General features: G+C 40.4%; 1 long non-coding RNA gene across 1 annotated transcript in view; it reads right to left on the reverse strand.

Moving 5' to 3' along the window:
- Window positions 1-9,355: 9,355 nt before the first annotated feature.
- Window positions 9,356-27,052, reverse strand: part of LOC139439638 (uncharacterized) — a 53,164-nt gene continuing 35,467 nt past the window's right edge. The window contains exon 3 of the long non-coding RNA XR_011649572.1: window positions 9,356-9,692. This is a non-coding gene — a long non-coding RNA (uncharacterized lncRNA). The remainder of the gene's footprint in view (window positions 9,693-27,052) is intronic.

Here is a 27,052-nt window from a genome sequence, read left to right on the forward strand (position 1 = left end):
AGTTTTGGATCACAGAGTGGTTCAACAATGGCAGTGGAGGAATACTGGTATGGGATGTTATTGACAGGGGACATATGGTTGACAGGGAGTTACACAGGGCATGTGTCCAGGGTGCATGGAAATATTTGTAGATACTCATAATGGAAACAATTAAAAACAATAGCTGGGGGGGGGGGTACTGGGTTCCTGGCAGGACGGGTTGGAGGCTCTGTCATGGTCCCTATGGGAGCAGTAGCAGTCCCCCAAGTGCAACGGCAAGGACCAGGAAGGAATGAGGGTCCAACAATGAGCCCCTGATACTAATGACTATGCTTGTGAGCCTATACACCTGAAATAAGAACAAGGCCTAGAGCAGCACTGTACCTAAGGGTTCCCTCCTGACAGCCTCCGTGTTACTCAAATGTGGCCAGTCTCAAAGCCAAACTCAGCATGTAAATGCACTGCCTTCCCCCCAGCATGGGACATGACACCTGGGGATGAGCCTCCCTGGCACCGAGGGATCACTACCAAGTACCAGCTAATGACATAACTAGAAAATGACCTTGAATTAAAGGTAGACAGAATATCCCTGTCTACATATAATAACAGGAGTTAAAAATGCTGTTTGACCTAAATCAAGGGGGAAATGGAAAGGACAAATGAGTTTATATGGCTATGAGTCTCTAAAAAAGAGTCTGCAGGTTGTCAGAAGGATTGTCCTTACGCACACCTGAGCTGAGTCCCTGAGACAGAGAAAGTAGATACAACCCCAGGTACTGGTTCTTTTGAGGGCTAAAGAGACCCACAGGTTCTATGGTCATGGCAGTTGGAGTTCACTGCCATGTCAGTTGGCCCTTCTTTGGAGCTGTGTTTCTGTGTGATGGAGCTGGACTCAGATGAGATCTCTTTTCACAAACCTTTCATGCTACTTTACTGGAATTGTAGTTGGTACTGGGGTTTAAGATATACCTAGGGGATTTGAATCTCTGGACTGACAATATGATAGCCAGGTCCTGAGCCTCAACAGACTTCAGCTCCTACACTCTGATTTATTGGACTTACCCCACTCAGCTAACATGGAGTTGAAGAATGTCAACCACCACACCATGGAGCCTAGAGTGCTTACGCCTGAAAGCAGAATTGCATCCAGTATCCATGTGGAATCTAAGCCCCCTCTTGACATAGATGTGGAATGGACACAACCAAGCCAAGGTCCACAGGAAGGAGGAATACAGTAAGGATTAGAGTGGACTTAATGATATTCTATTCATGAACTATTGTGGTTAATAATCGAGAAAATGTGGCATTAGTGTGGAAAAAGTGGCCATGGTGGCTGCTGGGTGCGGGGAATGGGAGGAAGAGATGAGATGTGGAGGCATTTTCATGACTTGGAGTTGTCCTGAGTGGTGCTGCAGGGACAATTGCTGGACATTCTATGTCCTCCCATGGCCCACTGGATGGAATGTGGGAGAATGTGGGCTATGGTGTGGACCATAGGCCATGGGGTGCAGCGATGCCCAGAGATGTACTCACCAGATGCAATGGATGTGTCATGATGATGGGGGAGAGTGTTACTTTGGGGGGAGTGGTGGGGTGGGGGTTGTGGGGGTGAATGGGACCTCATTTTTTTCATGTAATATTTTTTTAAAAAATGAATAAATAAAATAAAATTTAAAAAAAACAAAGATGTACTGTTTTCATAATGGGGAAGTATGAAAAATGTCTGCCAAATGTACATTATGGATGTGGTAGCAATCAGATGACAATATGTTATTTGTAACAAATGTTCTACCACCATGTGCTGTGTTGATAGAGGGATGTTGTTTTCCTATACATGTACATGATTATTTTATAAGTTTACAACTTCGGTCATAAAAAATATATTTAAAAATAATAATAGGGTGGGTGGGGGAAAATACCCCAAATATAAGATAAGGACTTTAATTAGTAGTAAGATTTTGGCAATAGTCTTTCATAATATGTAACAAACATCTCATGACAATGCAAGGTATTGGTGGAGGGTTTACGTATGGGACACTGTATGTTATGCATATTTGGTTTGTGAGTTCACAACTTTTATTATACACTTTTTGTTTATGCATGTCCATATACAAATGATATAAAGATAATATTAATAGTAGAGTGGGTTGGGGAAAATACTTTGGTTGGTAGTAATATTTTGACAATGTTCTTTATTCTCTATGTAGAAATGTTAAACAAAAGTGCAAGGTATTGGTGTTAGGGAAAGGTAAGAGAGTCTTGTATGATGTTATATGCTTGTTTTATAATTCACAACTATTACTAAATACTTATTATGTATGTTTATGTATGCGTGATGTACTTAAATAATTTTTTTAAAAGATGATGGGCAACCAGGTATATGACAAGTTCTACTGTAATAAACTTGCATAAAAGTCCTTCAATAAATAAATACATAAATAAATTTAAAAAAAGCTTTTATGGGAAACGGACTTTGGCCCAGTGGTTAGGGCGTCCGTCTACCATATGGGAGGTCCGCGGTTCAAGCCCCAGGCCTCCTTGACCCATGTGGAGCTGGCCCATGTGCAGTGCTGATGCGCACAAGGAGTGCCGTGCCACACAGGGGTGTTCCCCGTGTAGGGGAGCCCCACGTGCCAGGAGTGCACCCGTAAGGAGAGCCGCCCAGCACGAAGGAGGGAGCAGCCTGCTGAGGAAAGGCGCTGGCCACACTTCCTGTGCCGCTGATGACAACAGAAGCAGACAAAGAAACAAGACGCAGCAAAAAGACACAGAAAACAGACAACCGGGGGAGGGGAGGGGAATTAAATAAATAAAAAAATTAAATCTTTAAAAAAAAAAAGCTTTTATATCTGCTCTCTATAGAACCACCTAGCACAGTTGTTTGAAGTGCAAAAACATGGCCACTAATAGGTTAGAAACCAAAATTACAGCAAAGACAGATTTTAATCATCATGATTGAATTTTTCTAATAGAGAAAATGTAGAATTGCTATAGGTACATAAAGGAAAAACAATGTCCAGAAATGCACATTAGGAAATTCAGAGAAAAGTTTAATTTTACTTAGGCATTTATTTTCAAGTTCATTCTTTCAGTAAATACTGTACACTTTGCAAATCATCTTGAGAATTACAGACCAAGATTTCTAAATCCTCATTATGGATTAAAAAGTCATTAAATAATTGAATGAAATAGCCCAACATATGGAAAGAGAAAAATAAATCAGAAGACCCACAGACAACTATCAATAATCAATGATTTGCATTGTATCCTGGGGCAGGACACAATTGTTAAAATATTGTCTGTTTCCTATTTATCATGGGCATTATAGGAGTTAATGAGAAATACAAATAAAGGTAAAAAAAGAAAATAACGCAAATTTTAAAATTTAAAACTGTTATGATATAAATTCCATCCACTAATATTCTTATGAGTATAGGTTGTTGGGTTGCCTTACATAAAACTGTCAGCTGTTATTAATCTTATAAGCAAAATCCCCTAAATGGACTCTTAGGAACCCCCACTAACTTCAAGCTGAATTTACTTTTTTTAAAGACGTTTCTGGAAATTGAGCCCAGGACCTCATACATGGGAAGCAGATGCTCAAACACTTGAGCTACATTCACTCCCCATATTTGTTACTTTTAAATATAACTTCTGAAGCAAGAAAATCTACCAAATAAATCAAAATATTTCATGCACAGAAATAATTTTCAGGTCATCATATATTCCCATATTTTAAATCAACATCTTATAGTCTTAGAACCATATTCCAAAATCATTTTCCATAAATCTTTAACTACATCCAAGATCTAGGGTTTATAAGAGAAAAAACATCGTCAATACTTTGTTTCTAGAGAAACTTGAAGGACATTTTTAAAATGTAGAATAAAAGGGCCTTAAAGGTTATTTTTGTTGAATGAATTTTTTTTGCTTTGTTGTAGGGTGCATTTATTTTCACTTTTCCCAGTAAAGAAAACTTTAGAAATAACATAAATTAAAATACATTTTTAAGCCTTAAAATATTAGCTTATTTAATCAATGAGTTTCCTTACATGCTTTACTTCCAAAAAGGTCTTCAGGAAATGCCAGTATTAATCAATATAATGAAAACAGGAAGAGAAGAGTGAAAGTATCTTACATAATATAGGACAAGAGAATAACTGAGAAGTATTTAAAATGACTAAATTCATTTACAGACGCTGAAACATAGAAATATAGACTAGATCTTCTATTCTTTCAATCCCCAAAGGCAATATATCCACACACACCAATTCAAGTAAACCTCATACATCAAATCTCTAATCTCTGTGAAAGATACAACAGGAGATATCTGGATTCTTAAAATCCACAAAAAATCATTAATAAAGACTACTTGATTTATTAAAAAACTTACAGAAAAAGGAAGGAAGTATAGTCTCTGAACTGGTAAGGTCATAACTATCCATTTAATTACCAATGATTAGCAGTAATTCATGAAATTTAGTTTTTTTTTTTTAAAGATTTATTTTTTTATTTATTTAATTCCCCTCCCCTCCCCCAGTTGTTTGTTTTCTGTGTCTTTTTTTTGCTGCGTCTTTTTTTTTTTTTTTTTCTTTGTCCGCTTGTTGTCGTCAGCGGCACGGGAAGTGTGGGCGGCGCCATTCCTCGGCAGGCTGCTCCCTCCTTCGCGCTGGGCGGCTCTCCTTATGGGTGCACTCCTTGCGCGTGGGGCTCCCCTACGCGGGGGACACCCCTGTGTAGCACGACACTCCTTGCGCGCATCAGCACTGCACATGGGCCAGCTCCACACGGGTCAGGGAGGCCCGGGGCTTGAACCACGGACCTCCCATGTGGTAGACGGACGCCCTAACCACTGGGCCAAAGTCCGTTTCCCTGAAGTTTAGTTTTAATAAATAATTAGGGTATTAGTTAAGAGCACTTTACTTTCTGACTTGGGATAATTGTGGGACAGGTCAATTATCTATCTTCTCTCAAGCATACCAGTATTTTATGTCACAATATTTATCTATTTAAATCTACACAGATAAAACACAAATGGATAAAAAATTTGGTACAGTCTTTTTAATAACATTTGCCACCACTTATGCAACAGTTCCTAAGTGTTAGATACTATGCTAAGTACTTGACACACGAATCTCAGTTATTCTAGAGACAAGGAAAATGGAATTTAGAGAAATGTAGTAACTTTCCTAAAGATGCACAAGTATTACATTAAGGAACTTGGATTCAAAACCAGGCTTTGTGATTTCAAAGCCCCTGCTTGTAACTACTCACTCTGCTTAAAATTTTCTTACCAAAAATCCCGAAGTTTGGTCATCTAGTTGCTTTCTACCTCTTTAAATAGATTGTTTATAATTGGAATTACTCAATATTTATTTATTTATTTAGGATATGTCTCCTTTGCAGGCAAAGTTCTGGGGTCATGCCTCTGTCATTGAGAAGCTCACCGTCTATCTGGAAAGACAGATAATAGAACTGCTTGGCTTTGTTTATTGAAGGAAGAATAAGATGACATATAAACTAAGTTTAATGCATTTTAACAATTTTTTTTCAAAACTATTATAACTTGGAAGCTTTTAGTAGTTGTCAACTGTAAAGACTGAAATGAGTTTATGACATCTTATACTCTATACATAGGTACATGTAGGAACTGTGAAAGCTACTATTAAAATAAGAAAAGCCAAGAGTTTCGAATGAATTTAGCAAGTGGATGGCTAAGAATTGAGAGAATATAAATTTAGGTTACCATGACTGTTATTAACGCTTTAATAGTTTTTACTTAGGTATTTCCCTAAGCATTGATTTAATCTGAATTCTTCAGTCCATTTGTGATAATGATAAATAATGAAACTTAAATGTCACTTCCTCAAAGGAGTTATCCCAGATTCCCAGACAGGGTCAAATTAAATATTTTCACAACGTTCCCTATTTGTTTTGGACTCACTACAAAATAGTGCTTTAAACATCCACTGTGTAATTTTTTGCTTTCTATGTTTCCCTTGATAAACGATAATCTTCATAAGGGTAGGGACAGTATATCTTGTTCATAACTATACCCTCAGCATCTACTAAGACTTGCAAGGAGTAAATACTCAATAAATGTTATTCAATGAATTAATGAACAAATATTATAAACAGTTACCTTTTTCTAAATACAATTCAACTAAGAGAAACTTAGATCTCTAAATTAGGGGTCACAAATAAGAGTTCTTGTTCTTCCTCCATTATTATTTATCACCCTTATGTCTTACATACCTTATCTCAATTTCATCATGGAGGTACTCTGGTAAGCCTTCATAAAATTTGAGTCTCAGCAGAAAAATATGGTTGTTCCTGAAGATAATTTCTAAGGAACAGATAGAAAGGCTTACAATTCATAAGACAATCATTCATTTTGTTACCAAACTAACAATTTAATGTAAACCCAAAACTGATTCCATGAGTGTTTATCCAAAATATCAAATTAGGGAAGGAGACTTGGCCCAGTGGTTAGGGCATCCATCTACCACATGGGAGGTCTGCAGTTCAAACCCTGGGCCTCCTTGACCCGTGTGGAACTGGCCCATGTGCAGTGCTGATGCATGCAAGGAGTGTCCTGCCATGCAGGAGTGTCCCCCGCATAGGGGAGTCCCACATGCAAGGAGTGCACCCCATAAGGAGAGCCACCCAGCATGAAAGAAAGTGAAGCCTGCCCAGGAATGGTGCTACGCACAGAGAGAGCTGACACAACAAGATGACACAACAGAAAGAAACACAGATTCCCATCCCACTGACAACAACGGAAGCAGACAAAGAGCATGAAGCAAACAGACACAGAGAACAGACAACCGGGGTGGGGGGAAAGGGGAGAGAAATAAATAAATAAATAAATCTTTAAAAAAATACCTAATTATTCTTAGGTCAATGGAAAATAAATAGCAAATAGAACAGTCTCAAATAATGCCCTAAATGGAGGAAACAGAAAAATGTAATTTGTCTTCTTGGTCCTAGGTAGAATGAGGGAAGGAGGGAGAGAGTGAAAGAGGAGAGGAAGAGAGGAAGGAAGGGAGGAAGGGTGAGAGGGGAGTGAGGGAGGGAAATAAAGGAGAAAAGACGCACTCTCTACTAGGCTTTCAAATTATATGTTCACCATCATTTGTTACTATCCTCTTTCCAATGTAAATTTGGGTTGCACAGGAACCTACCACTTCTTTTCAACATCTTTTCTCTTCTCTTGAAAAAGAAACTTTAAATTTGTCATAATTAGTATCTTTAATTTTGTGATTATCAATTGCTGGCTATTTTTCAGAGGTAAAGCACATTTTTAAATCCCAAAAATACATATTGAGTATTTTGTAGACTTTCTACAATACTCATAAATTTGTTCATTATTCTTGTCTTCTTATATGCCTTTTCTTATCATTCAAAATTAGATTGGCAAGATTCTTCCACGTTGTTGTGAGTGGTTATAATTTTTGTAGCAGTCATTGTTGCATAGAATTCAAAGAATTTCTTTTACAATTCCTTTTTCTACTCTTTTATGAACATCTTGGTCATTTTTCAGTTTTTTTGTGATACAAGAGTAATTTTTTAAAAAAGTCTTTTAAACAGGCTATTCCATGTATCCTTGGGCACATGTGCAATGCCCCAGGGTGCATATCTAGTAGTGGAATTGCTGGGTCAAACTTCAATGCACTGTTTCTGCACCAATGTACAATTTCAGCATCAGTATAGGAAAATGCTCTTTGTTCTATTTGCTTGCAAACACTGTCTCTATTTTATAGAAATATAAAATATATTTTAGTCTTTAATTTTCATCAACCAATAATGATGAGCAGTTTCTCCTTTCTCCGGTATCCCAATTCCCTTTATCCCTTCTAATTGTTTTCACACTCAGGATAAAGGCCAAAAGAGTCTCCTACCCCAGGCTGTTAACATGTTGTCACACTTTTAGGGAAGGGGTTTTAGTTGTGAACTCAGGCTGTTGCCTTCCTCTTAGAAAAAAGAACTTGGATGTCTTTCTGAGATCTACTTCCTCCACATCTTCTCCCCTGCTTTTCCTACATCTATGTACAATTTTCCACTAACTTATGGATCACCTTTCCAGATGCTTTTAGTTGAAGTGAGGAAGGCATTCCATTTGTCTCCAATTTTCCTGGTTGATTTCACTAATTTGGGGGAAAAAGTGGTTTCAAGTACAGAGTGAGAATTAAACTAAGGAAGTTTTAAATAACTAAAGTTCACATACATACAAAACAGTGTAGTATATTTTGTGAATATAAACTAATTTTCAATTCATTAAAATATGAGAGTAACAACATTTTCTAATTAGTAAAGAATCAATTCACAGCTAAAAATAGCAGGGACAATTAGATTTAAGTATTAAACAAGCATTGTAGTACAGTGCAAGATGGCTTGGCTTCCTATCAGAATCAGTTAGGGACTAAGAAAAAAGTAAATGACTTCTTTGACTATTTTATGTATTTGCATTTTACCCCCACAGCAAATAAAGGACAACATGAGTTCATCTGATCATAATTAAGTTTATATGTTTACTGGAACTGTTTTATCTGGAAAACAGCTATACTCTCTAAATGAAATTACTTAGGAAACAAATTCATCCTTGATAGGATTTAAAAAATAATGTGATGATAAAATGAATAGAAAATAAAAATCCTTCACATAACATTAACATTTATTTGATTTACACTTATTTACAAAAATCTACATTTCTATCTTTACACTGACCTCTAAACTAATGGCAAAAATTGGACATGATCATGTATTTTCTATGTCCACCTCTGCAAAAACATGCAGTTGTGAATCTGAATTCCCTTTTACTGACCCCTAATGGTGTTTGGTGTAGATCATGAGCTCTGGCAGCTAGGGCTTGTTGTTTAGACCCATTCCTGACTCAGGCAGATGCTAAATAAACAGATTCTCTCATGAGAGCTGTGCCCAGGAGCACTGCACAGACACCAACCAAAACTGCCCACAGCTGTTTTTCTTTCAAAATCACAAAGGCAGAAAGTGGCCTATTATAAAGGTCATGATTCACTTTTAAGCACAGATTTTTAAAAAGAGTCACTGTACCCAAGGTGAAACTATGTACAATCATAGAGTATTGAGTATCAAGGATCTCCCCAAACATGGTGTTTAGTCAGTCTTTAAACACTGTGCACTAATAGTTTGTCCTCAGCATACAATGAGTACACATTCCATTTATAATTAAAAAGCTATTTTTATAAACATTCTTTCATGTTCTCAGTCTTGGATTATAGCATCCCTACTATTTAATCTCTATAACTTTTAATCTATATTCATTTAATACAATTTAAAATAAAAGGAAAGAAAGAACACTGAAATAAAATCTGAATATGAATAAAAGGGGGAAATGTTAGATTGTATATATGGTAACAATTTTTTAATGAAATTTTTAAAAAAATCCAAAGTAGTACACTACATAAATAGTGAACCTTAAGTTATATTCATGAACTTTAATAGTACAATCATGGATGATGGATGCAATTCTCCTGCTTGCAGTTGTAGGCACTCTCGGCTGCTTTGTGTGGTGGTTGACCATCTTCACCTGCCTCTTAGCTCGCCAGGTAAGTCCAATAAACTAGAGGGTAGGAGTTGCAAGTCTGTTGAGGCTCAGGGCCTGCCTGTCACATGGACAGTCCAGAGATTCAGGTCTCCTGAGTATACACCAACTCCAGTGCCAACCACAGGTCCTGTAAAAGTAACAGAAAAGGCATGTGTAGAAAGGTCATATCTGAGTCCAACTCCATCACACTCAGGAACACAAACTCCAAAGTAGAGCCAACTGGCATGTAGAATCTAAGCCCCCTCTTGATATAGAGGGGGACTGGACATAACCATCCCAGGGTCCACAGGATGGAGGAACGGATTATGCATTAGAGTGCACTTACTGATATTCTACTATGGAACTACTGTGATTAGTAATGGAAAAAATTGTATCATTGATGCAGAGAAAGTGACCACAGTAGCTGCTCAGGGTAGGGAGAGGGAAGAAGAGATATGATGTGGGGGCACTTTCAGGACTTGGAGTTGTCCCGGGTGGTACTGCAGGGAGAGATGCTGGACTTTGTATGTCCTGTCATGGCCCACTGAGTGGACTGGGGGAGAATGTAAACTACAATGTAAACCACTATCCACGTGGTGCAGCAGTGCTCCAAAATGTATTCAAAAATGTATTCCAAAATGCAATCAATGTGCCACGATGAAGAAAGGGTTGTTAATGTAGAAGTGGGGTGAGTGGGGTGGGGGTATTATATGGGGACCTCATTTTTTTAGTGTAAGAAAAAAAATAAAAAATACTACAATCATAAAAAGGTACTTTCCTCAATTGTAACAAATGTCTCATATCACATCAAGGAGTTGGTGGGGTGGTAGTGAGAATCCTGTATTTCATGCATGATTGTTCTGAAAACCCATAAAATCCCTAATAAAGGGGAAAAAAACAATCTCTCTGGACAGAAAGACATGCACATGTATGCACACAAACAACACGAGCTGAAGACACCTGGACACACAGAAACCCAGCTATGCATGATGCATGCACACACATGGATACACACACACACCTCCTCCTTTTTCCCTCCCTTCTACCCATAGACCATGTCCTCTTCTGATCCTACTTGCCCCCTTCCCTACTGCCTTGCAGAGAGCCCTTGCTGCTGAGCCCATTGGGTAGAGGAAGCTGCTCTCATTGCCACTCCCTGCGCAGAGCAGCTCCATCCTCTCCTCCTACTACTCTCTGGACCAAGGTGCCCGGCTGGGCCTTCACCAGGACTGCAGAAGTTTATGCTATTGACAGGGGGGCCAGATGGCCAAGCCACGTGGGGGCTGAGAGGCACAAGTGAGAGGCAGGGACAGAATTCAGGGAAGAAAAGCAGGCTAAAAAAGAGGAGAGGCCTGAACACTGTGTGTGTGAACTGCCCAGGTCCCTCTGGAGGCCACTTAGGCCCTGGACCAACATGGGCATAGTTGGCATCTCCTCAGCATTCACTGGGCTGTTCTTATTGTCCCAGCCCATCAGCCTAGACCCCTGCATGAGTTTTAGAATGGAAGGGGGTCTTAAACACCTGATTGTCAGAAACATCATTGTTATAGAAGCTCATTGTTTCCTAAACAGAGGGGGGCATTAGACAACCACTCATGGCCTAATTCTTCCACCAAACCTGCTGGTTAGCATCTGCATCTGTAGGGATTGGGGACCATGTCTTGATCACTCAAAACAATGCCAATGCCAAAAACCCAATCAGCATCTGCCTTTGGGGATGTGATGATGCTAAAATGGACACATCTTAGCAGAAAATTTTCTGTTAGACTTTATATAAAGCAGCTCTTCCTAGTGGTCATTGTCAGATGGATGTAGGGGGAATATATCTTTTGGCCTGTTTATCTGTTATAGAATAATAAATCAAATGGATGTATAGAATCTGTCCAGCTAGGATGGAAATATGAAAGGGCCTTAAAAAGGAATAAAGTTCTGATACATGTGACAACATGGATGAGTCCTGAAGACATGTTATGTGAAAAAAGCCAGACACAAAAGCACAAATATTATATTATCTCAGTGATATGAAATAATTAGAATAAGCAAAGTCAAAGTCAGAACCTAGAATACTGGTTATCAGGGGATGGGGTGGGGAGAGGGAATAGGAAGATAAGGCTTAAACTGCACAAAACGTTCCTGTTTGGGTTGAATGTAAAGTTTTGGTAGTAGGTGGTGCTGATGGTAGCACTACATTGTGGATGTAAGTAACATCTCTAAAATATAGATCCAACTTTGGTTATGAAGGGAAATGTCAGCTTGTATAGAGAGCAATAAAATAATATTTTTAAAAAATCCATTGCACTGCATGACACAAAGAATGAACCCTAAGTTAAAGCATGAAATATAATCTATAGTTCAATTTTATAAAATTGCCATCCTTTAACAAATACCCCATACCAATGCTAGGTGTCAATAACAGGGTGGCATATGGGAATGTTGTATTTCATGCATGACTGCTTTGGAAACCAAACATTTCTCTATTTAAAACATATATGAATAGAGAGTAGGTTCACACATAGGAAGATATTTTCTGTCTAGATTTTGAAATTTCACTCAGGAGAAGTCCATTGAAAAGCCTGTATAAGTTTGTTCTTTAAGATTTTTTTTTTTTTTTAATTTCTCTCCTCTTACCCTCCTCCCTGGCTGTCTGCTCTCTGTGTTCATTCACTGTGTGTTCTTCTGTGACCACTTCTATCCTTACCAGTGGCACTGAGAACCTGTGTTTCTTTTTTGTTGCATCATCTTGTGTCAGCTCTCCATGTGTGTGGTGCCATTCTTGGGCAAGCTGCACTTTCTTTCATGCTGGGCAGCTCTCTTATGCCAGATAGCAAGTTACCACCAATCCAGGAGTTTCTTTGGGTCAGGAGTCTGCTAGTGTAGCTGGGTTGTCTGCTCAGGGTCTTACCAGGTAGAAATCAAGTGGTCCCCAGGGCTGTTTTTACCTGAGATTCTAGGGGCAGTTCACTTCCATCATTCAGGGGCTTGGCAAACTGGGTGTTTCTTTCTCTTGCTCTCCACATCTCCCTCCATCTTCAGGGGAGCAGTGGCACCTGGAGTCCTTCTCATGCTTCCCATCTCCCTGACATCCTCTTCCTCACTTCTTAGCATTTCAGGCTCATGTGACTGCACTGGATGCCTCCTCCTCCTTAGAGTTTTCAAGTACACAGAGCCTCATCACCCTGCAGCAGTTTGACTGACAATTGCCCCTTCCCAGCTGAATGTCCTATGCCTCCTGCCTTCCAGTCCACAGCTCACCAAGTGTCTTAAGATCTCAGTCTGTGAGCCCACCATGACCTTTACCTCCACTTTTTTCCTTGGAAATTTCCAAAAATCTACTTGCTGCCAAATTCAGGGCAAAACCAGCCCAGGTCTCCTAAGCTGGAGATATCTGTCACCCCCTACTTCTTATTTTTTTGACACTTTTATTGAAGTATATAATTCATACATGAACATACACAATAATGCATAGTAAAAGTTGTAAACTTACAAATAAACATGCATAACATCATACAAGAGTCACATGCATCATCCCAATACCTTGCATTGTTGTGATACATTTGTTACAAACCATGGAAGAGCATCACCAAATACCATCACTATTGTCTATATCCTAAACCAACACATTCTTCCCCCAACCCACCTCATTTTTAAGAATATATTTTTATAACAGATGTTGTGAACTTACAAAGCAGTCAGGCACATGAGTAATATTCCCATACAACACCCCTTCACCAACACACCACACCATGGTGGAATGTTTGTTAGATTATGAAATAGTATCATCAGATTATTACCACCAACCATGGTGCACAGCATACATTTGACACATTTTTTCCATTCCCCATTATCAACACAGTATATCTTTGACATTGATGAAGAATATTACAGTATTGCTGTTAACCACAGTCCATAGGTCACACAAACTGTATTTTTCCCATGCTTCTCCAAATCCAAACACCCTGCAACAGTGATTTACATTCACTCTATCTCACAGGACACTCTTGTATCTATACCATCAACCACAATTCTCATCCACCTCTGAATTGACTATGTTATTCAGTCCCAAGATTATTCTCTGGCTTTCTTTCAACTGGCATTTACTTCCCCAGACTGTCCTTTTCAGTCACAATCACATTTGTAGACCAGCTGCTACTCACTATGTGTTACCTTCAACTCTATCCATTTCCACACTTTTACAGTCAAGTTAACTGAAACTTCTATATGAATTAAGCATCAGAAGTTTGTCTCAGCCCTCCTCTTATCTCCTAATAACCTATACTCCAGATTTTAACTGAATGCATTTATTATTCATATTTAGTTCATATTAATGAGACCATACAATATTTGTCCTTTTGTGTCTGGCTTACTTCACTTAGCATAATGTCTTCAAGATTCATCCATGTTATCATAAGTCTCCCAATTTCATTTCTTATTGCAGCATAGTCTTCCATCAAATGTCTATACATTTTCTTTATCTATTCATTGGTTGATGGACATTTGGGTTGTTCCCATCTTTTGGCAACTGTTCATAACACCACTATGTGGTGATGCAACTAGAAAAAGACATTGAATAAAAGGGGGAAATGGTAGACACAAATGAGTTAATATGGCTAAGAGGCTTCAAAGTGAGTCGGGAGGTCATCAGAAGGGGTGCACTTACACACATCTCAGCAAGAATTCAGAGACAGCCAAAGTAGATACAATCCCAAGTAGTGGTGTTCCTGAGGGCTATGGAGACACCCAGGTCCTACGGTCATGACAAATGTCTCTGGAGTTCAGTGCCTCGCCAGTGGGCCCTACTTTGAATTTGTGCTCCTGAGTGTGACAGAGTTGGACTCAGGTGTGTCCTCTCTGCACATGCCTCTTCTGTCACTTTTACTGAACCCGTGGATGGCGCTGGGGTTGGTGTATGCTCAAGAGACTTGAGTCTCTGGACTGGTCATGTGCCAGCTGTGCCCTGAGCCTCAGCAGAGTTGTAGCACCTTTTCTATGATTCATTGGACTTGCCTATGTTGGCTAACAAGGAGGTGGGGATGGTCAACCACCACACCAGGGAACCAAGAGAGTACAACTACAAGCAGGAAAATTCCATTCATCAGCTATGTGGGATCTAAGTCCCCTCTTGAGTTAGAGGTGGGGTGGGCATCACCATCCCAGGGTCCTCAGGATTCAGGAATAAAACATGGATTAGGGGGGATGTACTGGTATTCTATTATAGAATCACTGTGACTCTAGCAATGGAAGAAACTGTATCATTGATGTGGAGACAGTGGCTATGGTAGTTGCTGAGGGTAGGGAGAGGGAAGAAGAGGTGTGATATGGGGGCATTTTCAGGACTTGGAGTTGCCCTGAATGATATTGCAGGGACAGATGCAGGACATCATATATTCTGCCATAACCCACTGAATGGACTGGGAGAGAATGCAAACAACAATGTAAACTATAATCCATGCTGTGTGGTAGTGCTCCAAAATGTATTCATCAAATGCAATGAATGTGCCACACTGATGAAAGAATTTGGTGATGTAGGAGGAATGGGGGGTGGGGATTGGGGGTACATGGGATCCTTTTTTAATGTAACATTTTGTATGCTCTATGTATCTTTAAAAAAATTTTTAAAAATCTATTAAAAAAAACTAACACCACTATAAACATTGGTGTGTAGATGCCTGTTTGTGTCATAAATGTTTTAGTTCCTTTGGATATATTCCTAGTAGAGGAATTGCTGGATCATATGACAGTTCTATAGTTTGCTTTCTGAGGAACCACTAAACTGTCTTCCACAGAGGTTGCACCATTTTACAATCCCACCAACAGTGAAGGAGTGTTCCTACTTCTTCACATCCTCTCCAGCACTTACTGTTGTCTGTCTTTTAAATAATGGATATTCTACGCGGTGTGAGATGATCCTCACTGCTGTTTTGATTTGTATTTCCCTAATAGCTATGACTATGGGATTTTTTTCATGCCCTTTGTGGCCATTTATATTTCCTCTTTGAAGAAATGCCTATTTAAATCTTTTCCTCATTTTTAAATTCAGTTACTTGCCCTTTTATTGTTGAGTTGTATGATCTCTTTATATAAAATGGAAATCAAACGCTTATTGGATATTTGGTTTCCAAATATTTTTTCCTATTGAGTGGGCTGCCTTTTCACCTTCTTGATGAAGTCCTTTGAATCACAGAAGTGTTTAAGTTTGAGGAGGTCCCATCTTTCCATGTTTTCTTTCATTGCTCATGCTTTCAGTGTACGATTTATGAATCTCCCACTAACATCAGGTCTTGGAGATGTTTCCCTACATTTTCTTCTAGGAGCTTTATGGTTCTTCCTTTAATATTTAGGTCTTTGATACATTTTGAGTTATTTTTGTATAAGGTGCAAGATATGGCTCCTCTTTCTTTCTTTTCGCCACATATCCAGTTCTCCCAGCACCATTGGTGAATAGGCTGTTCTTCCCCAGCTAGGTGGGTTTGACAGGCTTGTTAAAAATCACTGGGTCACAGATGAGTGGGTCTGTTTTTAAAGCATCAGTTCAGTTCCACTCGTCTATGTTTCTATCTTTATACCAGTGCCATGCTGTTGTTGTTGTGTTTTTTTTTAACCAGCGTACCTAGGTAATATGATTTAAAGTTCAGAAGTAAGAGTCCTCCAACTTTGCTTTTCCATTTTAAGATGTTTCTGGCTATTCAAGTCCTCTTACTTTTCCAAGTAAATTTGATAATTGTGTTTTCCATTTGTTTAGTAAATGGTCGTGTAATTTTGGGGGGGATTTCATTCAATCTGGATATCAATTTGGGTAGAATTGACATCTTAATGACAGATAGACTTCCAATCTATGAGTGTGAATGTTCTTATAATTATCAAGGTCTTGTTAAATTTCTTTTAGCAATTCATTGTAGTTTTCTGAAAACAAGTGCTTTATATCCTCAATTAAGTTTATTACTAAATATTTGATTCTTTTAGTTGCTATTATAAATGGAATTTTCCTGACTTCCTCCTCATATTGTGCATTACAATTGTATAGAAACACCACTGATTTTTGCATATCAATCTTGTATCCTGACACTGTAATGAAATCATTTATTAGCTCTAGGTATGTTGTAGATTTTTCAGGACTTTCTAGGTTTAGGATCATATCATCTGCAAATGGTGAAAATTTGACTTCTTCCTTTCTGATTTGGATGCCTTTTATTTCTTTCTCTTGCCTGACTGCTCTAGCTAGAACCTCTAGCACTATACTGAACAACAGTGGTGACTGTGGGCATCCTTATACTGTCCCTGATCTCAATGGGAATGCTTTCAGTATTTTAACATTGAGTACATTGTTAGCTGATGGTTTTTCACATATGGCCTTTATCAAGTTGAGAACGTTTCCTTCAATTATCATCTTTTGTAGTATTTTTATCAAGAACGGATGCTGTATTTTGTCAAATGCCTTTTCTGCATCAATCAATAAGATCATGTGATTTTTCTTTGATTTACTTATGCGGTGTATTATGCTGATTGATTTTCTTGTGTTACACCACCCTTCCATGCCTGATACAAAACCTACTTGATCATGATAATTCTTTTAATGTGTTGTTGGATTCAATTAGCAAGTACTTATTGAGGATTTCTGTATCCATGTTCATTAGAGAAATGGATCTGTAATTTTCTTTTTAAAATATCTTTATCTGGCTTTGGTATTAGGGTGATACTGGCATCACAGACTGAGTTTGATAGTATTCCTTCTTGTTCAATTTTTTTGGAAGAGTTGAGTAAGACTGGTATTAAATTTTCTTTGAATGCTTGGTAGAACTCACCTGTGAATTCATGTGGTCCTGGACTTTTCATTTGGGGGAGTTGTTTGATGACTGTTTCCATTCCTTTGCTTGTGACTGGATTGTTGAGATTTTCTATTTCTTCTAGGATCAGTGGAGGATGTTCAGATGTTCCTAGGAATTTTTCCACTTCATTTACATTGTCCAGCTTTTTGGCACACAGTTGTTCAAAGTATACTCTTATTATCTCTTTTATTTCTATGGGGTCAGTAGTAATGCTGCCATTTTCATTTTTTATTTCATTTCTTTGCACCTTTTTTTTTGTCAGTCTAGCTAAGTGTTTCTCAATTTTGTTACTCTTATCAAACAACCAATCTTTGGTTTTTGTTAATTCTATTTTTTTTTTATGTCAAATTATTTCTGCTCTCATCTTTGTTATTTCATTCCTTCTATTTGCTTTGGGATTAGTTTGCTGTTCTTTTTCTAGGTCTTCCAGTTGTGTAGTTAGGTCATTGCTTTTATCTCCTTTTTCTTTTTTACTGTAAGCTTTGAGGGCTATAAGTTTCTCTCTCAGCACTGCCTTCATTGCATCCCATAGGTTTTGATGTATTCTCATTGTCATTTGTCTTGTGATATTTATTGATTTCTCTCAAAATTTCTTCCTCACACTATTTAAATTTATGTTAGCTAATCTCCATACATACATGAATTTTCCATTTTCCTGCCTCTTATTGATTCACCCCCTTACCCCCAATAGTTTTTAAAGCTTCTGCTCACTGGCTCCTGGCTTCCTCCTCCCATGGAGTTCATTTCCTGTTTCATTCCCAGGCCCCTGCCTCCTGTCTCCCCAATTTTTTCAGACTCAAGCCTGAAACACACCTCACACTCTTCTCTCTGTTCCTCCCTTGAAGACATTGTCATGTGCAGAGTAAGTCACTTCACCACTTATAAATGTGCATGCTGACAGGATGTCCAATGAGGCAGCAGTGAAGGGTGATAAGGATATGAGGAGACATCTTTTTGCTGCATCTCATGATGTGAGCAGTCACATGAAGTTTTGCCTAAGCATTTTATGTGCTGTAGGAAACTCACTAAGGCCCAAGCAGGTTCCCAGGAACTTACAGTTTCTGAGGTTCTGTAGATAAAAGGGACACCATAATAATGATACTTGTAAGATGCTTTACAGGCTTCAGAGACTGTTTTTGAGCTCTTTGCCCAAAGCAAGAGTTCTTTACTGATATAGGTGCACTTTTTCTCCTCCTAGCAGAGAGAACTCCAAGAAGTTATTGCCCTGTCTTTGGAGCTTAATTCTGAGCTCTTCCTATACTGTGCACCCTCAGAGCTACTCATCACTGCTGGTGAGCAGAGGACTGGTGCGATGTAAAAACACAGGTGGGTAGGTGGGTGGACAGACACAGGCTTAATGCTTTCAAAGTACAGACTTAGAGTAGTGCTCTAATTGCTTGACTAACTAATGTCAAACATTTATAGGAGGCTCAAGGATGGTGCTCAAACTAAATGTTTTATGGGATAGAGAGGAAAATTAAAAGAAGAGGCACTTTATTTTCATTGTGGGCCTGTATGTGTGTGAGAGGAAAAGAGACATGGCATAGAGTGGGTATTATGTATGGAGTCACAGGTCAAAATTACTTCAGCACAGTGTGCTGATATCTGCACTGGATTTGGAATGCACAAAACATGAATTGGTGGGCAGAGAATTACAGGAAAAGGGTGCAGGGAAAAATTTTGTAGGATTCACAGGTCCACAGACAGAGGGCAATTGTGCTATAAAACCAACTACACCTTTCTTAGTTTGCCAAAGTGCTGTGGGTGCAAGGTACTGGAAATGGGTTGGCATATAATGAGAATTTTATTTGGGGTAAAAGCTTACAATTCCACAGTCATGAAATGTCCAGATCCAGGCACTATCAGAGAGAGAGACTTTCTCACAAATGCAGCTACTGGTGATCCTGGCATGCTGCCATGTGGAAATCAGGCATCTGGCAGGGCTTGTCTCCTCAGACTGGAGCTGCTCCATGGGCCCGTCCCCCCAGGGACCTTGTTCTGTACCTCTGTGTTCTGCTGATTCCTGACTCTGAAATCTCTCCCAGCCTCTCAGGCCTTCTCTGTGCATCTGCAGCTGTAGAAGAACCTGGAGTCCTCCTCTCTCTACTTTCTCCTTCTCTCACATAGGAGGATCAAAAGTGTCCTTTTTCTTTGTGTCTCTTCCTCTGAGTCTCCACTTACCTAAGGCCAAGCAGGAGGGTGGCAAAGTGACATGTGTCAGGCCTCACTGAAGCAGTGCAATTAGAGGCGATCCTGTCTGGGCAGCCTCACAGCAGTTCTCCTTCCCAGACTTTGTGTGTGTAGAGGGGAGGGGTATCAGGTGGTCAGGCCCTGGTCAGGAGTAGGCTCTTGGTGGGATGCAGTCCTGGTGGGCCTCTATGTTAAGACCCAGATCATGGTTGGCAGGGAGGGGAGTGCTGGAGTGGCCGTCATCTGCCCAGATGTTAATCAGCAGCTGTCACCTCCTTTCCTCATGGGCTGGAATTCTCTGGATGTAGGGTTGTGTGTCAAATATGGGGAGATGAATACCATGTGGGATCACTCCCTGTGGTGAGGGCCAGGGAAGGACCTGATGCCTCGAGGCCTGGCACCTGGGCACTCTCTTTGCAGAGCTCCACCCAGGAAATTGCTGAGGTGCTGGACAAGAGAGTCACCTACACCATGTCACCATGCAAGGAGCTGGGGCACCACACTGGCAGCAAGGGTGAGTACATGGAGACATGAGAGAGGGTGCACAGCGGTCTCCACACTCAGGGTTCAAGGCCAGTACAGGAGGGCTCCAGGACCCCAGCCTGGCAACTCCCCAGGCTCCTTCCCAGGGTTTCCTGATTATTGGTCCAGGGACCGAGTCCCAAAAGTATCTGACCATACCGCTTTCCCATCACCCAGTCCTTCCATTGGTCAGGAGGAGCCACTTTCCCTGCATTTGTAGTAACACAGAAAAGACACATTTATAATGTTTCTACTGCAGACACCCTTTTGACCTGCACCCCATGGAGCCCCCGCCGTGGCAGCCTGCACACCTCCATCCTCCACTGGAGGAAGTATGCCTCGCGTGGCATGCTGCACACACACAGAAGTCCATGGTGCCTCGTAAGGTCCCACTCATAGCCAAGTACACCAAGCACCCAGCAGATCTCCCACATCATCTCATGGGACTCCAGAGAGCTCATCATCTTCATCCTCCACTTCAGGTCACGTGACCATGGCTGGGTCCCCTGAGGGCCCACTTGGTCATTCCTCCCCCACTGGTGCTGCTGCTTGCAGGTGCACCCTAGGCACAGGTGATGCTGGATGAAAGCCAAAAAAAAAAAAAAAAGCCTCCAGGTGCTCAGCTTGCCCTGGCTGTTGGCAGAAGGGGAGGTGGGCCTCCCCCTGCAGGGCAAGTTCTGCTGCTTGCCCCTGGGGAGGCCTTACCCTTGCAAACAGTGGGCAGAGAAGTGCTTCCTTCAGGGCCTCCATCCCCACTGCAGCTGATGTGGGAAGAGGTGGTGACCACAGGGCCAAGCAGGGGACCCTCCTGATGATGCTCCTTGGGGCAGGGCCTGGTGGCCTGGCTGGGCTTCACCCAGGCCATCCAGGGCTGCTGCTACACATGAGGCAGCCCTGTGGGTGAAGTCAACATCTTGGAGGCTCCTGTCTGTGGTGTGTGCTGGCTTTCCGGGTCCTCATCCACGAAGGCCTGGCTGAGGTTGGTCATCTGCAGGAGAGGAGAACTGCAGGGCTGACCGGGACAGGGGAGGAAGCTCTGCAGGGAGGGCACAGAGGTGGGCTTCTCCCACTCCTGGCCTGGCAGGGGGCTGGCCCACGTGTTGCTCAGGCTCCAAGCCTCCCTCCCTGAATTCTGGTCCTTCTCCCTGTATTGAAGGGCTGTAGACAAGCAATCGGGGGGGAAACCGCAGGTTCGCTGCCTCTTTGCCACCTGGACTGGGCAGACACGATGTGCTGCTCCATATGTTGTGTGGAAGGAGGGTGGCTGGGCATCTGGCCATGTGAGGGCTGGGTCTGTGGGGCACTGGTAGAGGTCTCCTGCTCCCATCTGCTGTGGTCCAGCAAGGGATAGATGGCCATGATCTCATCATGTTTCACATTTCTCAAGGACTCCTGTATCTCTTCCATTTTGTAGCCCATGGTTACGATCATTGCTGTCTGATGGGGGTCCTGGCAATCTGGGAGGGGCTCCACATATGGCTTCAATTCTTTGTGCTCACAGCCCCTATTTACTCACAGGTTGCTCATCACATTCTGGTGGCTTGTCCTCTTACAGGGACCCACTATAAGGCACTTTCTGGGGAGATTCCCACAATCCACAGCCAGGTGGTATGGAATGGGGAGCTCCCACTGAGCACCTGTTCCCACAGGGTCTGGAAGCTCTGGCAGCAAATGGGAGATCCCTGCTGACCATGGTGTACAGAATCACCACCAGCCTCTTGACATTGACAGCAGGCCCATCGTATGTGTACTCCTTAAATATTTCAGGGGCAGTATAATAGGGAGTGCTGCACAGGGTTGTCAGCTTCTGGTCGATGTTAAATATATTATTCAAGCCAAAATCAGCAACTTTGACATTCCCAGCAGCATCCAAAAGCAAGTTGTCTGCTTTCAAGTCCCTGTGGGAAATAAATTTCTGTTGACAGTACTGGATGGCAGATATGATTTGGTGACATTTCCCTTGGGCTTCCTGTTCTAATAGTGGGCCCTGGGCCACCAGGTAGTTAAAGAGATCACCTCCACTGGCATACTCCATCATGAGGTAGAATTCCTTGTTCTCAATCATTTCAAACAGCTGGATGATGATGGGATGGCTCAACGTCCTCATTTTGCTGACCTCTCAGGAGAGCATGAGGAGCCTGCTGGGGTCTTCATCTTTCTGTATGATTTTCACAGCCACCTCATGGTCAGTGAGGATGTGTCATGCTAATTTTATCATAGAAAAGGCCCCCTTTCCTATGGTTCTCAGGAACCAATAGTTCTTGAAGTGGGTCTCCTCCTCAGCACTCATGGCTGCAAGAACCTGCAGCATGCTGGAGTTTATGCTGAGCTGGAGGACTGGTGACTCTAGGCAGACTTTCCAAGGGGAAGAGGTGGTGACAAGGTGGTCAAAATCACCAAAACCACAAACTCTTCCAAAGTATACCTGAATAACTGATCTAACAACAACAACAACAAAAGAAATCAAATGCTGGAAAAAAATAAACAATATAACAAAATAAATAAGAAAATAAAAAATAAACAGGAGTAAAAGAAAAAGGAAAAGATTTTTAAAAAACAGGCAAAAGAAAAAAGCAAAAGTTTTTTTAAAAAAGGAAAGAATAAAGAAAACAAAATCTGGAAAAAAGAATTAGGACAAAAAGAAAAAAATAAGAAACAAGATAAACAGAAGAATCCACAAATGAGAAATAAACTGGCTAAGAGCAGTTCTAGCCCCACAGGTCACCAAAAACAGCTTCCTGGGTAAGTGGACCCTGAGCTTCAGGTGCAGGGCCTTATAAAGGGGCACAGAGTTCCAGCACAATGGCTCCTTGTGAGGTCATCACAAGAAATGGACCAATCCAGGCTGTGGTCATCCTCTGGTGTTTCTCCTCATATTCTGGTCTCAGAAACCCTCTACACTTTTCACAAAATTACTGAGGATCCCACAGAGCTATAGGCTTATGTGGCTTACAGCTCTCTCTAGTTCCTTATCAGAAATTATAATCTAGAATGCCACAGTGGCTTCTACACTTCTACTTTGGAAATCTTAATGATATATGGTTTTGAAAGAGCTCAGTATATCTATATTGCAAATATCCAAGTCCTTTTTCTATAACTCTACATGCTCTGACTCACAGTGATCCACAACTAAAGCGATAGCATGGTTCTCTCTGAAAATGTTCTGCTGCTTAAAGCATAATAAAGTACATTATTGGTATCTATAATGCTGAGGGAGATTGCTTTCATCCTATTTTCATTCCTTACTTTCAGTTTTCCCCAGTTCTTTGTTGTAGCTGTCTCCTTTCCACAAGCCAGAAAACTCACTGGAAGGTCCTTTTTCCTGTCCTTACAAGTAGAGAGTGAAGCTGTGCATGAAGAAAGTAAGTCTTCTACCCTTTCTTGTCCAAGTCAACAATCTCTGCTCTGTGTCCCTCTTACTCAGCAGGGTGGTGGTGTCTGGGAGGTGGACATGGCACTGACACCTCATGGAAGAGAATGGTAAATCCTACATGATTGTTAAAAACTCCTTTGAAATATAACATAGCTATGCCATTTTGTTTTGCAAGTCTTCAATCTTTTTTATACCTCAAATCTTTCATTATTGCCTACTTTCATATTGATTTGATTCATGAAGTGAACCACTTTTAATCCCTTCTCAATTCTTTCTGTGTAAATTTTTCAGGTGATTGTTTTGTGGATATAGGGGGCTTAAATTCAACATTCTTATTTGATAACAATAGTTTGATCTGATGAAAACTGCAACCATTTATTAGTCAGGGTTTTCTATTCATGTGTCCAAATTCCATAAGGCATGCACTGTGTTTTGTCTGTGGAGTACAATAGTGTAGTGGAGCTGAGGAGATGCACACATTATGCAAGTCTGCCATTCTTTGCCACCCATTAGCATGTCACATTCACAACATTCCAGGAGCACAAAATTACAATGACTCCATGATGGGTGGAAGTTCAGGAAGTCTCAACACAAATACAAGGTAACCATGTTAACCTCAATCACTTGAGCAGAGGCTGACTACTCCAAAAGGCCACACTTTCCTTTCAAACTAGAGCTATTTCCAAAGGAGGAGGTAAAAAATAGCCTTCTAAGAAATACAATACAACCAAGGATTCCTATCAGATCCTTTTTCCTCCTGTAAGTCAACCTCTTACAGTGAAAATGATGAGAAAAGGAAAGGGAAAGATAGAGCAACTAATAGCTCCTTTCCCTCTAGCCCTTTCTGATTAAGCATAGGAGGAGTGTTGGTCAAATGTGTGCATATCAAAAAGTAAAACAATTTGTGCTTCCAAAGACTTTGACAAGAAGGTGAAAAGGCAGCACACTCAATGGGAGAAAATATTTGGAAACAAATATTCATTAAGGGCTTGATTGCCATGCTATATAAAAAGACCCTATGACTCAAAAAATAAAAAAAGACTCCAATTTAAAAATGGAGAAAAGACTTAAATGGCCATTTCTCAAGAGGAAATACAAATGCAAAAAAGCACATGAAAAAAATGTTCCATATCACTAGCTTTTAGGGAACTGCAAATCAAAACTACAACGAGAGGGAAGAAGATGTGGTTCAGCTGATGGAGTGTCTGCCTACCATATGGGAGGGTCCAGGTTTTGATCCCCAGACCCTCCTGACTGTGTAGTGAGCAAACCCATGCACAGAGCTGCCACACATAAGGAGTGACAGGCCACACAGGGGCACCCCCATGGGTGCCCTACACACAAGGAGTGCACCCTGCATGGAGAGCCTTCCCACGTGAAAAAAGCACAGCACACCCAGGAGTGGTGCAGCACACAGGGAGAGCTGGTGCAGCAAGATGACATAACTAAAAAGAGACTGCAGTTTCCTGGTAACACTGAGGGTGCAAGCAGGCACAATAGAACACAGAGTGAGTTGACACAGAGAGCAGACAACAGGGAGGGGGAGATGGGAGAGAAATAAATAAAAATGAATCGCTAAAAAAAAAAAAAACTACAATGAGATATAATCTCACACCTCATAGAATGGCCATTACTAAAAAAGAGAGAAAACAGTACATGCTGGAGAGGATGTGGAGAAATAGCATGCCTTCACTGTTTTTGGGATTGTAAAATGGTGCAGCCTCTGTGGAAGACACTTTGGCAGTTTCCCAGGAAGCTAAATATGGAACTGCCATATGATCCAGCTATTCCTCTACTAAGAATATACCCAGAAGAACTGAAAACTGTGATGCACACAGACAGCTGCCCACTGATGTTCATAGTAGCATTATTCACAATTGCCAAAGGATGGAAACAACCCAAGTGTCCATCAACCAAATAATGGATAAACGAAGGTCATATGATGGAATACTATGCTGCTGTAAGAAGAAGTGAACTTGGAAAACATGACAATATGGATGAAACTTGAGGACATTATACTGAGTGAAATCAGTCAGACACAGAAGGATACATATTGTATGTATTACTAATATAAACTATGAAAAATAAACACAGGGAGTTAAAAACTAGAGTATACATTACTAGGAGATAGGATGGGGGATGAGGTGTACTGATGCTTAATGTATGTAGAATTTTTAATTAGCTTGACTGTAAAAGTATGGAAATTGATAGAGTCGATGGTAACACATTATAGAAAGAATAGCTCAGCCAATTTATAAATGGGATTGTGGCTAAAGGGGGTAGTCTAGGGATATAAATGTCAGTTGAAAGTAATGCAGAGAATACTCTAGAGTCTGAAATTATACCCAGAGGTAGATGAGGATTGTGGTTAATTGTACAAATACAAGAATGTTCTCCAATGAACTAGAACAAAGGCTCATCACAATTATAAAGTGGGAAGAATATAGTGATGCATGGAAAAACACAGTTAAGGTAAATTATTGACTATAGTTAGCAGCAAGATTGTAATCTTGAATCATTGTGAAAGCAGATATAATGTCAGGTTCAATAATAGGGGTGGTATGGGAATATTCTTTTGCACTAGGGAAAATGCTCAAAAATTTACTGAGGTGATGAATGCACAACTATGTGATGACAGTGAGAGTCACTAAGTATACATTTTGGATAGACTGTTCAAGACATGGGATTGTATTACACAGTGAACCATGTAGTGGAAGTTGGACTGAGGTTAGCAGTACAAATATGTGATGGTTCTCTCATGAACTATAACAAATGTACCATACTAATAGCTTGTGCTAATGGTATGTGGTATATAGAAAAAATATACCAAATGTACACTATGGATCATAGTGGTAAGATGATGTTCTTTCATAATCTGTAACAAATATTCCACAACAATGCAAGTTGTCGATCAAGGTGTGATGTATAGGAATTCTGCACATTCATGCATGATTGTTTTGCAAACTCACAACTTCTCTAATAAAAAATATACATATTTTAAAAAGGAAAACAAAAGAGTTGAGGGAAGCAAATGTGGCTCAAGCAATTGAATTCTCATCTACTACATGGGAGGTCCTGGGATCGGTTCTTAAAGAAGGCAACCAAGACAATGAGCCAATGTGATGGGCTGGCTTGGTGAGCTGATGCAACAAGATGATGCCACAAGAGACACAATGAGAGAAAACATAATGAGAGATATAACAAAGATGGGAGTAGAGGTGACTCAAGTGATTAGGCACATCCCTCCCACATGGGATGTCCTGGGTTCAGTTCCCATGACTCCTAAAAGAAAGATGAGAACAAAATAAACAGATACAGCAAGTGCAAACAAGAGGGTGGGGAAAAATAAAATAAAATAGTTTTGTTTAGGGTTTCCACTAGTCTGGTAAGAACTAAATACCTGTATGGTGAAATAGAGCTTTGAACCAAGAATTGTGTAACTTTTGTGATTCCACATTCAAGATAAATGCTCTTGTATTTGTATTTATAAGTGATATTGCACAATATAAAGAGCAACAGTATGATTCATGGTAATAATTTAAATTTTAAAATTTTCTTTACTTAGAATGGTATTAAGTAGTAAGTAAAACATACCATGAG

The sequence above is a fragment of the Dasypus novemcinctus genome, chromosome 9 (genome assembly GCF_030445035.2).
Source record: "Dasypus novemcinctus isolate mDasNov1 chromosome 9, mDasNov1.1.hap2, whole genome shotgun sequence".
NCBI classification, from domain to species: Eukaryota; Metazoa; Chordata; class Mammalia; order Cingulata; family Dasypodidae; genus Dasypus; species Dasypus novemcinctus.